This window comes from Leuciscus leuciscus (genome assembly GCF_965113295.1).
Source record: "Leuciscus leuciscus genome assembly, chromosome: 1".
In the NCBI taxonomy this organism is placed as follows: Eukaryota; Metazoa; Chordata; class Actinopteri; order Cypriniformes; family Leuciscidae; genus Leuciscus; species Leuciscus leuciscus.
In genome coordinates, this window is record NC_138725.1 from 35109958 (window position 1) to 35122452 (window position 12495).

The following is a 12495-nucleotide window of genomic DNA, read 5'->3' on the forward strand; positions in this document are numbered from 1 at the left end:
ACACTCCATCGTTGCAGATGGCATTATCCAGATCACAAACCTGAAAATAAATCATATAGGCCTACGTGAAAATATTGTTTAAAACCCGCACTTTAACAAGGGTTTCGTCTATCTCACTTTAACGTTACCTCAGTATTTCACGTTGAGTTCGCTGTTAGCTCGGTTAACGTTACCGTCGACTCCGCCCGCCTGATGAGCTAACTTGCGTTAAAGAGGCAGAGGAACACACAACCATTATTTTTTATAGTTTTAACTAAAGAATATTTCGGCTAATATAGGTGAACTTAACTTACTCACCAGTTAATATTATCACCGTGACAGCGACCCGGCCGACAGTCAGGAAAAAAGACAGTAATAAAGGCACCAAAAAAACATTCTGACGACAGTCAGGAAAAAAAGACACTAAAACCATTCAGACGAAAACAAAACGATACATCATGTTAGTTTGCTGTTAACATAAGTAAAAACATTTGAAAATGTTTATTTTACATAAAATAGAAATTATATACTAACCTTTTTGGTGAGTTACATGATCTTTTGTCCGTGCATTAACTGCCACTTCACCCCTCAAAAAAACACTTGAAAAGAAATCCCTCTTGCCATTGGTCAGTTTTTCGCGGGCAAGTTCACTACTGTAAATTGATTTACAGTAGTGAAGAATTACAGTAGTGACCCTATATTTTCCCATAATCCTTTGCTGTTTACAGTAACATACTGTATACATATTTTACAGTATCTTACTGTACATATTACAGTAAAATACTGTTCAAATTACAGAAATCCGTTACAGTGTGCAGAGCAGAAGCAATGTGGGAAATGCCGACTGTTTTAAGGAATAAACGCAGACTTTTTTGTTCTTATCGTGTTCAACACAATCTACACTCGATCGCGCGAGGATCTCCATCGTAAAAAATCGCAGCTTGAATTTTTTTTTAGTTACCGTCGACGTGAAAGACAGGTCCAGTCTGTGTTATAAAATGCTGCCGAGCGCCCTTTACTATTGTCATTGAGTGCGGACAGGCAGGAACTCACCCATTGATCGCTAGACGGATTGGCACATCTGGCTGGGCATACTCGCAGCGCGACGATCTTTTTGCCTTTTTTTTTAATACTACATTTAAATAGTCCAAGTAATGGATACTGTACAACAGTGGTCATATGTTTATTTTGTGTCACATGACACCTATTGGTGTTGCCTATGAACAGTATACACTGAATACACTGTGACAGAGGCAAAAAATATATATATAGAATAATAATAACAACAATAATGATTATGACCACGCATGCAAAACAGAGAGAGAGAAAAGACTACATTCTATAAGAATAATTAGCCTACACAATGCCCACTGTTACCAGTGTTATGTTCCCAATTCATGTTCTAGGGGCAAAAGGGAAAGTCACTTTAAAGCAAAAAATGAACAGCGACAAAGAAAAGTGAACCTATACTGAGTCCCAGCACACAATCCACAAAGTAAGATTTCCAATACATTTATTTACAATAAGTGATAAATACAGTGCAAAAAGAATCCTAAACAAACAGCTCCAAAAGAAAAAGAAATGAAGCGTGTTCTTCAGGAGCAGGTAAAGCCAAAACAAACAAAAGATCACTAGCCGGTAGAAGGACAACCTAATTAACCTACAACAATAAACAACACAACTCTTACCTTACTTCCTAACTAACAAAAAACAAACAAAAAAAAAACAAAACAAACAGGAGAAAAGAAAAATGGCACCCACTCCCTACTGCTCCAACACTCAACAACGGGCAAGCAATTCAAAGCTGTACACTACAGCCACAAGACATTTAAGTTGACCTCGGTTTAAGCTTAACACATCAAAGCTGCCACTACAGCCGTAACAACACATTTAAGCTTCACATACACCAACAAGAGCAACACTCCAAGTCTGGTAACACAACAGTCTCGGGCTCTTGGGAGAAGAACTCTCTCCCAGTCTCAGGCTCTTGGGAGAAGAACTCTCTCCCGGTCTCTCTCTCTCCGGCTCTGCTTGAATACTGGATCCTCTTGCCATTGATGAGGAACAGCTGGTAGGTCCCATCACCTAGATGAGGACAGGGAGGAGCACAGGAAATTGGACAAACCATACAACAAAACTACAACTCCCAGCAGGCCGTTGGGTCCATTGGCAGCACACACACTCAATAAATCAATGAGTGACACTTACACATTATAAAACACAAATGCATACGCCCTGGGACGCAACACCAGTCAAATTAAATCATTAAAGGAAAATCCATCTTTCCAGTGCATACACAGAAAGCGGCATCAGATCTGGCATTCATATATTTTCATATATTCATATATTATACCTATGTTACTTGTCACTTGTCTTGTCACTTTATATTGTATGTGTACTGGAAGCTACTGTCACCAAGACAAATTCCTCGTATGCGCAAGCATACTTGGCAATAAAGCTCTTTCTGATTCTGATTTTCACTGTATTTACAATTGCATAAATAAAGCTATGAGATCGTTACAATTATAATATATTATAAAATATAAAAATAATAGATCACAATACTGTAGTTTATAGCCTAGGCTACTATATTTTAATCAAATAAATGCAGGCTGGGGGAGCGCATGAGACTTATTTCAAAAACATTAAAAAATCCAACTGACACACACACACACACACACACACACACACACACAAGTTTCAAGTTTTGAAAAAAATACAACAACAAACAGTAATATTGTAAAGTCTTATAACAATTGAATTTATAATTATATAGGATTATGTCACTGTTCACAAAATTCAGGGTTCAATCGCTTTCTGTTGTTGCATTGAGACTCTGGTAGGGCTTTATTTTGAAATTCTAGTCAGCAAAATAGAGGGAAAACAAACAATATTGACAATATTGTTTATAAAATGTTACTCACCATGTTAATTTATTGTTCATTTGACTGTTTCGTTCCGTTCGCCTTACATACTTGATCATCGTGAGGTAAACATTACCTACGCCAATAGGAGGCGCTTAATGACAGTGACGTGCGCCAATAGCAGCTGCAGAGCAGAAGCAATGTGGGAAATGCCGACTGTTTTAAGGAATAAACGCAGAATTTTTTGTTCTTATCGTGTTCAACACAATCTACACTCGATCGCGCGATGATCTCCATCGTAAAAAATCGCAGCTTGAATTTTTTTTTAGTTACCGTCGAAGTGAAAGACAGGTCCAGTCTGTGGTATAAATGGCTGCCGAGCGCCCTTTACTATTGTCGTTGAGTGCGGACAGGCAGGAACTCACCCATTGATCGCTAGACGGATCGGCAGATCTGGCTGGGCATACTCCCATCGCAGCGCGACGATCTTTTTGGCTTTTTTTTTTTTTTAATTACTACATTTAAATAGTCCAAGTAATGGATACTGTACAACAGTGGTCATATGTTTATTTTGTGTCACATGACACCTATTGGTGTTGCCTATGAACAGTATACACTGAATACACTGTGACAGAGGCAAAAAATATATATATAGAATAATAATAACAACAATAATGATTATGACCACGCATGCAAAACAGAGAGAGAGAAAAGACTACATTCTATAAGAATAATTAGCCTACACAATGCCCACTGTTACCAGTGTTATGTTCCCAATTCATGTTCTAGGGGCAAAAGGGAAAGTCACTTTAAAGCAAAAAATGAACAGCGACAAAGAAAAGTGAACCTATACTGAGTCCCAGCACACAATCCACAAAGTAAGATTTCCAATACATTTATTTACAATAAGTGATAAATACAGTGCAAAAAGAATCCTAAACAAACAGCTCCAAAAGAAAAAGAAATGAAGCGTGTTCTTCAGGAGCAGGTAAAGCCAAAACAAACAAAAGATCACTAGCCGGTAGAAGGACAACCTAATTAACCTACAACAATAAACAACACAACTCTTACCTTACTTCCTAACTAACAAAAAACAAACAAAAAAAAAACAAAACAAACAGGAGAAAAGAAAAATGGCACCCACTCCCTACTGCTCCAACACTCAACAACGGGCAAGCAATTCAAAGCTGTACACTACAGCCACAAGACATTTAAGTTGACCTCGGTTTAAGCTTAACACATCAAAGCTGCCACTACAGCCGTAACAACACATTTAAGCTTCACATACACCAACAAGAGCAACACTCCAAGTCTGGTAACACAACAGTCTCGGGCTCTTGGGAGAAGAACTCTCTCCCAGTCTCAGGCTCTTGGGAGAAGAACTCTCTCCCGGTCTCTCTCTCTCCGGCTCTGCTTGAATACTGGATCCTCTTGCCATTGATGAGGAACAGCTGGTAGGTCCCATCACCTAGATGAGGACAGGGAGGAGCACAGGAAATTGGACAAACCATACAACAAAACTACAACTCCCAGCAGGCCGTTGGGTCCATTGGCAGCACACACACTCAATAAATCAATGAGTGACACTTACACATTATAAAACACAAATGCATACGCCCTGGGACGCAACACCAGTCAAATTAAATCATTAAAGGAAAATCCATCTTTCCAGTGCATACACAGAAAGCGGCATCAGATCTGGCATTCATATATTTTCATATATTCATATATTATACCTATGTTACTTGTCACTTGTCTTGTCACTTTATATTGTATGTGTACTGGAAGCTACTGTCACCAAGACAAATTCCTCGTATGCGCAAGCATACTTGGCAATAAAGCTCTTTCTGATTCTGATTTTCACTGTATTTACAATTGCATAAATAAAGCTATGAGATCGTTACAATTATAATATATTATAAAATATAAAAATAATAGATCACAATACTGTAGTTTATAGCCTAGGCTACTATATTTTAATCAAATAAATGCAGGCTGGGGGAGCGCATGAGACTTATTTCAAAAACATTAAAAAATCCAACTGACACACACACACACACACACACACACACACACACACACAAGTTTCAAGTTTTGAAAAAAATACAACAACAAACAGTAATATTGTAAAGTCTTATAACAATTGAATTTATAATTATATAGGATTATGTCACTGTTCACAAAATTCAGGGTTCAATCGCTTTCTGTTGTTGCATTGAGACTCTGGTAGGGCTTTATTTTGAAATTCTAGTCAGCAAAATAGAGGGAAAACAAACAATATTGACAATATTGTTTATAAAATGTTACTCACCATGTTAATTTATTGTTCATTTGACTGTTTCGTTCCGTTCGCCTTACATACTTGATCATCGTGAGGTAAACATTACCTACGCCAATAGGAGGCGCTTAATGACAGTGACGTGCGCCAATAGCAGCTGCAGAGCAGAAGCAATGTGGGAAATGCCGACTGTTTTAAGGAATAAACGCAGAATTTTTTGTTCTTATCGTGTTCAACACAATCTACACTCGATCGCGCGATGATCTCCATCGTAAAAAATCGCAGCTTGAATTTTTTTTTAGTTACCGTCGAAGTGAAAGACAGGTCCAGTCTGTGGTATAAATGGCTGCCGAGCGCCCTTTACTATTGTCGTTGAGTGCGGACAGGCAGGAACTCACCCATTGATCGCTAGACGGATCGGCAGATCTGGCTGGGCATACTCCCATCGCAGCGCGACGATCTTTTTGGCTTTTTTTTTTTTTTAATTACTACATTTAAATAGTCCAAGTAATGGATACTGTACAACAGTGGTCATATGTTTATTTTGTGTCACATGACACCTATTGGTGTTGCCTATGAACAGTATACACTGAATACACTGTGACAGAGGCAAAAAATATATATATAGAATAATAATAACAACAATAATGATTATGACCACGCATGCAAAACAGAGAGAGAGAAAAGACTACATTCTATAAGAATAATTAGCCTACACAATGCCCACTGTTACCAGTGTTATGTTCCCAATTCATGTTCTAGGGGCAAAAGGGAAAGTCACTTTAAAGCAAAAAATGAACAGCGACAAAGAAAAGTGAACCTATACTGAGTCCCAGCACACAATCCACAAAGTAAGATTTCCAATACATTTATTTACAATAAGTGATAAATACAGTGCAAAAAGAATCCTAAACAAACAGCTCCAAAAGAAAAAGAAATGAAGCGTGTTCTTCAGGAGCAGGTAAAGCCAAAACAAACAAAAGATCACTAGCCGGTAGAAGGACAACCTAATTAACCTACAACAATAAACAACACAACTCTTACCTTACTTCCTAACTAACAAAAAACAAACAAAAAAAAAACAAAACAAACAGGAGAAAAGAAAAATGGCACCCACTCCCTACTGCTCCAACACTCAACAACGGGCAAGCAATTCAAAGCTGTACACTACAGCCACAAGACATTTAAGTTGACCTCGGTTTAAGCTTAACACATCAAAGCTGCCACTACAGCCGTAACAACACATTTAAGCTTCACATACACCAACAAGAGCAACACTCCAAGTCTGGTAACACAACAGTCTCGGGCTCTTGGGAGAAGAACTCTCTCCCAGTCTCAGGCTCTTGGGAGAAGAACTCTCTCCCGGTCTCTCTCTCTCCGGCTCTGCTTGAATACTGGATCCTCTTGCCATTGATGAGGAACAGCTGGTAGGTCCCATCACCTAGATGAGGACAGGGAGGAGCACAGGAAATTGGACAAACCATACAACAAAACTACAACTCCCAGCAGGCCGTTGGGTCCATTGGCAGCACACACACTCAATAAATCAATGAGTGACACTTACACATTATAAAACACAAATGCATACGCCCTGGGACGCAACACCAGTCAAATTAAATCATTAAAGGAAAATCCATCTTTCCAGTGCATACACAGAAAGCGGCATCAGATCTGGCATTCATATATTTTCATATATTCATATATTATACCTATGTTACTTGTCACTTGTCTTGTCACTTTATATTGTATGTGTACTGGAAGCTACTGTCACCAAGACAAATTCCTCGTATGCGCAAGCATACTTGGCAATAAAGCTCTTTCTGATTCTGATTTTCACTGTATTTACAATTGCATAAATAAAGCTATGAGATCGTTACAATTATAATATATTATAAAATATAAAAATAATAGATCACAATACTGTAGTTTATAGCCTAGGCTACTATATTTTAATCAAATAAATGCAGGCTGGGGGAGCGCATGAGACTTATTTCAAAAACATTAAAAAATCCAACTGACACACACACACACACACACACACACACACACACACACACAAGTTTCAAGTTTTGAAAAAAATACAACAACAAACAGTAATATTGTAAAGTCTTATAACAATTGAATTTATAATTATATAGGATTATGTCACTGTTCACAAAATTCAGGGTTCAATCGCTTTCTGTTGTTGCATTGAGACTCTGGTAGGGCTTTATTTTGAAATTCTAGTCAGCAAAATAGAGGGAAAACAAACAATATTGACAATATTGTTTATAAAATGTTACTCACCATGTTAATTTATTGTTCATTTGACTGTTTCGTTCCGTTCGCCTTACATACTTGATCATCGTGAGGTAAACATTACCTACGCCAATAGGAGGCGCTTAATGACAGTGACGTGCGCCAATAGCAGCTGCAGAGCAGAAGCAATGTGGGAAATGCCGACTGTTTTAAGGAATAAACGCAGAATTTTTTGTTCTTATCGTGTTCAACACAATCTACACTCGATCGCGCGATGATCTCCATCGTAAAAAATCGCAGCTTGAATTTTTTTTTAGTTACCGTCGAAGTGAAAGACAGGTCCAGTCTGTGGTATAAATGGCTGCCGAGCGCCCTTTACTATTGTCGTTGAGTGCGGACAGGCAGGAACTCACCCATTGATCGCTAGACGGATCGGCAGATCTGGCTGGGCATACTCCCATCGCAGCGCGACGATCTTTTTGGCTTTTTTTTTTTTTTTAATTACTACATTTAAATAGTCCAAGTAATGGATACTGTACAACAGTGGTCATATGTTTATTTTGTGTCACATGACACCTATTGGTGTTGCCTATGAACAGTATACACTGAATACACTGTGACAGAGGCAAAAAATATATATATAGAATAATAATAACAACAATAATGATTATGACCACGCATGCAAAACAGAGAGAGAGAAAAGACTACATTCTATAAGAATAATTAGCCTACACAATGCCCACTGTTACCAGTGTTATGTTCCCAATTCATGTTCTAGGGGCAAAAGGGAAAGTCACTTTAAAGCAAAAAATGAACAGCGACAAAGAAAAGTGAACCTATACTGAGTCCCAGCACACAATACACAAAGTAAGATTTCCAATACATTTATTTACAATAAGTGATAAATACAGTGCAAAAAGAATCCTAAACAAACAGCTCCAAAAGAAAAAGAAATGAAGCGTGTTCTTCAGGAGCAGGTAAAGCCAAAACAAACAAAAGATCACTAGCCGGTAGAAGGACAACCTAATTAACCTACAACAATAAACAACACAACTCTTACCTTACTTCCTAACTAACAAAAAACAAACAAAAAAAAAACAAAACAAACAGGAGAAAAGAAAAATGGCACCCACTCCCTACTGCTCCAACACTCAACAACGGGCAAGCAATTCAAAGCTGTACACTACAGCCACAAGACATTTAAGTTGACCTCGGTTTAAGCTTAACACATCAAAGCTGCCACTACAGCCGTAACAACACATTTAAGCTTCACATACACCAACAAGAGCAACACTCCAAGTCTGGTAACACAACAGTCTCGGGCTCTTGGGAGAAGAACTCTCTCCCAGTCTCAGGCTCTTGGGAGAAGAACTCTCTCCCGGTCTCTCTCTCTCCGGCTCTGCTTGAATACTGGATCCTCTTGCCATTGATGAGGAACAGCTGGTAGGTCCCATCACCTAGATGAGGACAGGGAGGAGCACAGGAAATTGGACAAACCATACAACAAAACTACAACTCCCAGCAGGCCGTTGGGTCCATTGGCAGCACACACACTCAATAAATCAATGAGTGACACTTACACATTATAAAACACAAATGCATACGCCCTGGGACGCAACACCAGTCAAATTAAATCATTAAAGGAAAATCCATCTTTCCAGTGCATACACAGAAAGCGGCATCAGATCTGGCATTCATATATTTTCATATATTCATATATTATACCTATGTTACTTGTCACTTGTCTTGTCACTTTATATTGTATGTGTACTGGAAGCTACTGTCACCAAGACAAATTCCTCGTATGCGCAAGCATACTTGGCAATAAAGCTCTTTCTGATTCTGATTTTCACTGTATTTACAATTGCATAAATAAAGCTATGAGATCGTTACAATTATAATATATTATAAAATATAAAAATAATAGATCACAATACTGTAGTTTATAGCCTAGGCTACTATATTTTAATCAAATAAATGCAGGCTGGGGGAGCGCATGAGACTTATTTCAAAAACATTAAAAAATCCAACTGACACACACACACACACACACACACACACACACACAAGTTTCAAGTTTTGAAAAAAATACAACAACAAACAGTAATATTGTAAAGTCTTATAACAATTGAATTTATAATTATATAGGATTATGTCACTGTTCACAAAATTCAGGGTTCAATCGCTTTCTGTTGTTGCATTGAGACTCTGGTAGGGCTTTATTTTGAAATTCTAGTCAGCAAAATAGAGGGAAAACAAACAATATTGACAATATTGTTTATAAAATGTTACTCACCATGTTAATTTATTGTTCATTTGACTGTTTCGTTCCGTTCGCCTTACATACTTGATCATCGTGAGGTAAACATTACCTACGCCAATAGGAGGCGCTTAATGACAGTGACGTGCGCCAATAGCAGCTGCAGAGCAGAAGCAATGTGGGAAATGCCGACTGTTTTAAGGAATAAACGCAGAATTTTTTGTTCTTATCGTGTTCAACACAATCTACACTCGATCGCGCGATGATCTCCATCGTAAAAAATCGCAGCTTGAATTTTTTTTTAGTTACCGTCGAAGTGAAAGACAGGTCCAGTCTGTGGTATAAATGGCTGCCGAGCGCCCTTTACTATTGTCGTTGAGTGCGGACAGGCAGGAACTCACCCATTGATCGCTAGACGGATCGGCAGATCTGGCTGGGCATACTCCCATCGCAGCGCGACGATCTTTTTGGCTTTTTTTTTTTTTTAATTACTACATTTAAATAGTCCAAGTAATGGATACTGTACAACAGTGGTCATATGTTTATTTTGTGTCACATGACACCTATTGGTGTTGCCTATGAACAGTATACACTGAATACACTGTGACAGAGGCAAAAAATATATATATAGAATAATAATAACAACAATAATGATTATGACCACGCATGCAAAACAGAGAGAGAGAAAAGACTACATTCTATAAGAATAATTAGCCTACACAATGCCCACTGTTACCAGTGTTATGTTCCCAATTCATGTTCTAGGGGCAAAAGGGAAAGTCACTTTAAAGCAAAAAATGAACAGCGACAAAGAAAAGTGAACCTATACTGAGTCCCAGCACACAATCCACAAAGTAAGATTTCCAATACATTTATTTACAATAAGTGATAAATACAGTGCAAAAAGAATCCTAAACAAACAGCTCCAAAAGAAAAAGAAATGAAGCGTGTTCTTCAGGAGCAGGTAAAGCCAAAACAAACAAAAGATCACTAGCCGGTAGAAGGACAACCTAATTAACCTACAACAATAAACAACACAACTCTTACCTTACTTCCTAACTAACAAAAAACAAACAAAAAAAAAACAAAACAAACAGGAGAAAAGAAAAATGGCACCCACTCCCTACTGCTCCAACACTCAACAACGGGCAAGCAATTCAAAGCTGTACACTACAGCCACAAGACATTTAAGTTGACCTCGGTTTAAGCTTAACACATCAAAGCTGCCACTACAGCCGTAACAACACATTTAAGCTTCACATACACCAACAAGAGCAACACTCCAAGTCTGGTAACACAACAGTCTCGGGCTCTTGGGAGAAGAACTCTCTCCCAGTCTCAGGCTCTTGGGAGAAGAACTCTCTCCCGGTCTCTCTCTCTCCGGCTCTGCTTGAATACTGGATCCTCTTGCCATTGATGAGGAACAGCTGGTAGGTCCCATCACCTAGATGAGGACAGGGAGGAGCACAGGAAATTGGACAAACCATACAACAAAACTACAACTCCCAGCAGGCCGTTGGGTCCATTGGCAGCACACACACTCAATAAATCAATGAGTGACACTTACACATTATAAAACACAAATGCATACGCCCTGGGACGCAACACCAGTCAAATTAAATCATTAAAGGAAAATCCATCTTTCCAGTGCATACACAGAAAGCGGCATCAGATCTGGCATTCATATATTTTCATATATTCATATATTATACCTATGTTACTTGTCACTTGTCTTGTCACTTTATATTGTATGTGTACTGGAAGCTACTGTCACCAAGACAAATTCCTCGTATGCGCAAGCATACTTGGCAATAAAGCTCTTTCTGATTCTGATTTTCACTGTATTTACAATTGCATAAATAAAGCTATGAGATCGTTACAATTATAATATATTATAAAATATAAAAATAATAGATCACAATACTGTAGTTTATAGCCTAGGCTACTATATTTTAATCAAATAAATGCAGGCTGGGGGAGCGCATGAGACTTATTTCAAAAACATTAAAAAATCCAACTGACACACACACACACACACACACACACACACACACAAGTTTCAAGTTTTGAAAAAAATACAACAACAAACAGTAATATTGTAAAGTCTTATAACAATTGAATTTATAATTATATAGGATTATGTCACTGTTCACAAAATTCAGGGTTCAATCGCTTTCTGTTGTTGCATTGAGACTCTGGTAGGGCTTTATTTTGAAATTCTAGTCAGCAAAATAGAGGGAAAACAAACAATATTGACAATATTGTTTATAAAATGTTACTCACCATGTTAATTTATTGTTCATTTGACTGTTTCGTTCCGTTCGCCTTACATACTTGATCATCGTGAGGTAAACATTACCTACGCCAATAGGAGGCGCTTAATGACAGTGACGTGCGCCAATAGCAGCTGCAGAGCAGAAGCAATGTGGGAAATGCCGACTGTTTTAAGGAATAAACGCAGAATTTTTTGTTCTTATCGTGTTCAACACAATCTACACTCGATCGCGCGATGATCTCCATCGTAAAAAATCGCAGCTTGAATTTTTTTTTAGTTACCGTCGAAGTGAAAGACAGGTCCAGTCTGTGGTATAAATGGCTGCCGAGCGCCCTTTACTATTGTCGTTGAGTGCGGACAGGCAGGAACTCACCCATTGATCGCTAGACGGATCGGCAGATCTGGCTGGGCATACTCCCATCGCAGCGCGACGATCTTTTTGGCTTTTTTTTTTTTTTAATTACTACATTTAAATAGTCCAAGTAATGGATACTGTACAACAGTGGTCATATGTTTATTTTGTGTCACATGACACCTATTGGTGTTGCCTATGAACAGTATACACTGAATACACTGTGACAGAGGCAAAAAATATATATAT

At 38.2% G+C, this 12495-nt stretch overlaps 1 long non-coding RNA gene across 1 annotated transcript; it reads right to left on the reverse strand.

The window, feature by feature from the left end:
• Positions 1–803, reverse strand: LOC309477110. The gene is made up of 3 exons (XR_014198520.1): positions 298–803; positions 129–197; positions 1–40 (listed from the first exon to the last, which is right to left on the reverse strand). It is a non-coding gene; the product is annotated as an uncharacterized lncRNA (long non-coding RNA).
• Between the last annotated feature and the right edge of the window lie 11692 nt (positions 804–12495).